The sequence below is a fragment of the Euprymna scolopes genome, chromosome 10, assembly GCF_053919585.1.
Source record: "Euprymna scolopes isolate OS-2025 chromosome 10, ASM5391958v1, whole genome shotgun sequence".
NCBI classification, from domain to species: Eukaryota; Metazoa; Mollusca; class Cephalopoda; order Sepiida; family Sepiolidae; genus Euprymna; species Euprymna scolopes.
The window spans coordinates 65,219,593-65,225,471 of NC_136491.1; the positions used below are offsets into that span (position 1 = coordinate 65,219,593).

The 5,879-nt window shown below is 39.5% G+C and overlaps 1 long non-coding RNA gene across 1 annotated transcript; it reads left to right on the forward strand.

Moving 5' to 3' along the window:
• The first annotated feature begins 4,102 nt into the window (after window positions 1-4,102).
• On the forward strand, window positions 4,103-5,165 carry LOC145286029 (uncharacterized). The gene is made up of 2 exons (XR_013869092.1): window positions 4,103-4,656; window positions 4,703-5,165. It is a non-coding gene; the product is annotated as an uncharacterized LOC145286029 (long non-coding RNA).
• The last annotated feature ends 714 nt before the right edge of the window (window positions 5,166-5,879 follow it).

Here is a 5,879-nt window from a genome sequence, read left to right on the forward strand (position 1 = left end):
CTTTCCAACTGACTACAATATGGTTGTCTTCAAGTCTCACGTAAACAAGTTTTTTATGAGCCGTTCCATATAAGTTAAGAAATTTACCAAATTTCCATTACTAACGATTACTATATTTTCCAATTTCTACTGTACACTCTTTAACCCTTATCGTCGAGTGGCCTCTTAGCCTTGATAAGTGGTGATGCCTATGTAACAAAAAAAAAAAAAAGTAACGAGTTAAACCAGAATTTTTTTTTCCCCAAACCGTGATCTGGTCAGCACTAGAAACATTTCACTAGGTTCTTGAAGAGAATTTAACTTTTGAAGCCTATTTTCACAAATTTGGTGACGTATTCAGGATAGATTGCAAGTCATGGAGCGAGCAGATGAAGGTTCATCTTTTATTACACAAATTGGAATCTGCAAAACATAAGAAGTTTGTTTACATCATCCCGAAACAGACCAGCGAATTCTCCTTTGACGAGGTGGTAAAATCTTTAATGGAATTATACTGTCCCAAAACCAGCTTATTTCATAAAACCTGACCTGATAAAAGGCCAAGATTACACCACATTTGCTTCAGTCATAAATAGATATTGTGACGACTTCGGACTATCCTCATTGATGTCTGACAATTTTAAGATCCTGATTTTCATTCAAGGCTTAGTGACAACCAAGAACACTGAAATCAGACGCCAGGCACTAAACAGATTGAAAAGGGAGCCGAATATATTCCTTCAACAATTGGCAGAGGTATGTCAAAGGATGATCTCAGAGAAGCAAGACTCCAAAAATATAGAAGAAACAGGAGTAGCTTACATTAGAAATGTACAAAGTAATAAAAAAATCTTACTCTCCTAACAGTCAAGTGCAAGCCAAAAATAACTTTCCAGAAAATTTTTTAAAAAAGCTGGATTTGCCCCGTTTCTCATGCAAAAGATGTGGAGAACTTCACTGGCAGAATGATTGTCTATACCGGTTCTGGAAATGTGATCTGTGTAGATACAACAGACACAAAGCCTCACATTGCAGACCAAAAGGACCTCACAGTACCTACATAAAAGCAATGAGGAGTCAGGCGGAGGACGAAAATGTATGGAGTTATGTTACAGTAAAAATCAGGGACAGGATGTTAGACTTCAACTTGATAGTGGTTTGGATTTGTCCATTATAAACCACATACTTGGTGAAAAATTGGAAAACTGAGGATGATGAGAAGTTGCTTGTTCAGTAACTGAGGAAAGAACAAGATTCGAAAGTAAGGTTACTACTAATATCATGTTGAAGGGAAAGACACTGAAATTCAAGATGTTTGTGTTAAGAAACACTAATAACCTTTTTAGTACGGACTGGATCCAAAAATTTGAACTCTGGGACTCACCTATTAGCGATTTTTGTCAAAAAGAGGATAACCTTACAGTCGAAGTTGAAAACCTAAAGAAATACCTGAAAGAGTTGTTCCCCAATGTTTTTTTGGATAAACTAATTCACTGTACAAAAATGGAGGCAAAGTTCAAATTACAAGATAATGTCACCTCTGTCTTAAAAAAAAAAAATGCAAAAAATTGATGAAGAACTGGACAGACTCGTCAAAACAGGAATTTTGATCAGAGTCAACTACAGCCAGTGGGCCACTCCCACTGTATATGCAAAAAAAAAAATCTAAGGATATCAGAGTCTGTGTAGATTTCTCGACTGGGTTGAATGCAGCACTAATAGATCATCATTACCCACTACCCAGCCCTGAGGAAGTGTTTACTAATCTAAATGGGGGGGGGGGGATATTCTCAAAAACCGATCTGAGTGAAGCGTTTCCATTTCCATTGAAAAAGAAAGTTTGAAACGTTTGTGTATTTCCACTCACAAATTAAATAGATTAGCTTTCAGAATCAAAGTCACACCAGCTATCTTTCAACAGATATTCAATATGATGTTGAGCGGCTTGACTTTTCCATTGGATACTTGGATGATATTCTAATGAAAAGCGAAACTATAGAGCAACATAGAAAACACGTTTTTAAGGTGTTCAAAAGGATAAATGAGTATGGCTTCATACTTAAAAATACTAAATGTGAATTTTTCCTTGACAAAATAAAGTACTTAGGGCTGATAATAGACCAAAACAGTAGACGGCCCAATCCATAAAGGTTCATAGCAATAAAAAATATGCCTGAGCCACATAATGTAACAACATTGAAAATTTTTTAGGCTTAACTAACCACTATCAATCCTTCATTCCCAATATGCACACATTGCACGCATTTTAAATGAACTACTTAGAAAAGACAAGGTTTGGAACTGGACCACAGAATGTAAGATAGCATTTGAAAAGCTGAAAGAGGTGCTCACATCGGAACTATTCCTGACTCACTACAACCCAGATTTAGACATTATCATCGCAAGTAAAGCGAGTGTATATGGAATCAGCACGTGTATCCTGCATAAAATGCTGGATGGATCTATGAAACGTATAGCACACACATCGAGACCCTATTATCTGCAGAAAAAAATTATTCATAGATAGAAAAAGAACCTTTAAGTATTACTTTCATGATAACAAGATTCCACAGATACCTGCATGGACGACACTTTGGCTCGAAGAAAGGGTTGCCTAAACATAGGGCAAACAGGCTCTAAAGATGGAGGACAATCCTATTGTATTACGACTTTGATATGGAGTTTCTTTCATTAAAGAAGTTAGAGCACACAGATGGCCAATCCTGGTTAATACCAAGGACTAGTGAAGCACTAGAAGACTTGATGATCGCATCACTACAATCAGAGACAGATATAGTTTGATCCTATGCAACACTGTGAAAGAACTCCCTGTTACCCTAGGTGATATAAGAAGCCGAAAGTGACGACTTTATAAGAGAAACCAAGGAAAAACTGCAGATGAACAAGTAACAGAAGTTTTCTCAACATGCACCAAGTATTATTATATTGGGAGAGAGTAGTTGTTCCAGTGACTCTCCAAAAGAAAATCATAAAAGATTTTCACACAGGACACCCGGGCGCCACTAGAATGAAAAGTTTAATGCATTCACACATGTATTGGAAAAACATGGATGAAAAAGAAGAAAAGGTGAAAACATGCAGGGGATATGCACTAGCTGCTAACGCTCCCCTAATTCAATTTAGCCCATGGACCAAAGCAGACTACCCATGATCACGGATACACGTAAACTATACAGGACCACTTGATGGACAGTACTACCTCCATGGCCACAGGTCTTTAGGTATAAAAACCCAACAACTGACTTCATTATAAAAACTCTTCATGAATTATTTGCATGGTTCAAAGTGGTCGACTGCTTAGTGTCAGATAATGGCACTCAGTTTACATCCAGAGACTTTGAAGAGTTCATGGAAGACTTCCAAGTGGACCACATCACAACTCCGACATACCACCCTAACCCTAACAACGACATACTACCATTGGTCAAGCAAACAGGCGGAAAGATTCATGGAAAGCTTGAAGAGAGCTTTGAAAAAAGCAAAGGACACTCCATCTGAAAAAGCTTTACAACAACATGTCACGCGTAAGAAACATTTGAACCAGATATACAAACACACTTCAGATGAGTCAAATGAAACTCCGCCAGAAGAAGAAGACTGTATGATGCATTTGGCCTGGAACCCCGTCAAACAAAGACCAAATATGTTGTTCCTACAGAAAAAGGAAACCAACGGGCCCCTTGGAGGTCAACCTGAGAATGAAAAACTATAGGGATATTTCGGGGAAATAAATCTTCGGAGGCAGAGACAATATGGATTTGTCTGGCTTATATAATGCCAGACATTTCTACCTTCAAGCAGAGAGTATGTACGAGCCTTTTTCAAGTCTCACACAAAACACATTCATATTTCAAGCTGTCATATACATACGCGCACACAAACATACGCGCCCACGTCCACACATGTACACTTATTCACGTTCGCGTACATACACTCAAATTCACGTATATATACACACACACACTTACGTACACACATGTACTCACACACGCGAACACGATCACGCACATGGACGACGTCACTTCCGCTTTCTAAGGAAATACACATGCGCAAAATACACTCTGGAAACGAGTATAAAAACAAGGCGATAAGCTATTTCTTCCTCTTTGGAACCAACTCTCAACTAGAGAGGTTGGGCGAACAAGCCGCGCGCCGTTTCGGCGCGCGCACGCGCACCTCACGCCCACTTCCTACTATGTATGGAGCACGAGCTAAAGGCTTTCTCACCCTTTCTCTTTCCACCTACTACTGGCCACTAAGAACACCTTCGCGTCGCTGACTACTAACTGATGACAACTCTGATATCCTCTCCTTTGTCTACACGCTGGACTACCATTCTCAATTTTCCTACAACATTTATTTCTCTTCCCACGCGCGAACATGTTATAACTAAAATGTTCATTTCTTTTAACAGCAAATAAACGACATTTATCTTATCCATTAATTGTGTCTTTGTTTCCTTCAATTCCCATTCGTTTCATTATTATTTTGTAACGGGATTGGGGTATTTATATATCCTAGTCCCCTACAAATTTGGTGACCCCGTTATTTAAATGAAATGGATGAGGTTGAATGAAGCACTCATACACACACAGACTCTTTCTCTACAAAGATAAACTTTCCCTCTTCACCACTTAACGAGAGACGCACGCCAAGGTATAAACTTTTCCTCTTCACCACTTAACGAGAGACGCACGCCAAGCTATAAACTTTCTTTCTCACCAGCTTACAGCGAAAGACGCACGCAAAACTAACCACGTGTGGTACCCTTTCTTTTACTTGTTTCTTTCACCAAAGACATTCCTGTTCGTTTAATTCAATTTAACATGTCGTTCGTTTCTTCCTCGAGACAATTCATTTTCCCTCGGAACGCGAGAGGAGCACGCATTTCCTCCTATGCCACAAGTCCACAACAAACTGGCGCCCGACTGACTTGGAACGAACAAGCATGGCGACCCTACCGTTTTGAGATTAATTGTTTTGAGGGAGACGCGCGTTTTATTTGATGAAGAAAAAAGCGAACTTCTCAACAAAGAAAACCAAGCGAACCAAACCACTACCCACAGGAATAGCTACTACCAACTACAATGACGAACCCTCGTCAGACTCTGCAAAAAAAAAAAAAAAAAAAAAAAAAAAAAAACCGAACACGGAGCTGTCGACTTTCATATCGAATTTCAAAACAAATTCGAGCTTGACAAACATTTTCACGGTTTCCTGACATTACCCTGCAACAAACGCGAGGAGCAAAATCACATAGGCCTATGCAATTCCCTCCCGCACAGCAGACGCAGCAATAAAGAAACAGGACATCCCTATCAACACATAGGAAGAAGTTGAATCAACAATACGAGTTGAGATGCACGACGCACGCGGATAAACTCAAAACTTGGAAGTTTCGTTGACAACCGGCAACCACGAACGACTACACAACAAACGCCCGTACAGACAATGTACACACATTACCGCAAACGCACTTGCGAAGACAACAGTAACCAGACCCCGTTCAACAAGAACAAACGCGCGACTAGCGCCCGTCCAAACGATGCACACATTACCGCAGAACCATGCGAAGCTACCGTCAACTGGACACACACATACGACACCGTCAACACGAAACAAAAAAATTTTCCTTCCAAACGGAACAATTCACTTCTCTGTCCAAGCAACGCTTTGCACATGTCAACACACAACAGAAACCAAACCAACAAATGTCAGCCCCCAAAAAAGAGTAAACGCATTTTCCACGCGTAAGTAAATACTTTTTTTTACGAACACACTCCGTTTTTGACATTCCGTTCCTGTGTGACGTTTTTTTTTTCAAACAACCACACCCACAAAAAAAAAAAAAAAAAAAAAGCAGGGCAAAAAATTCAACT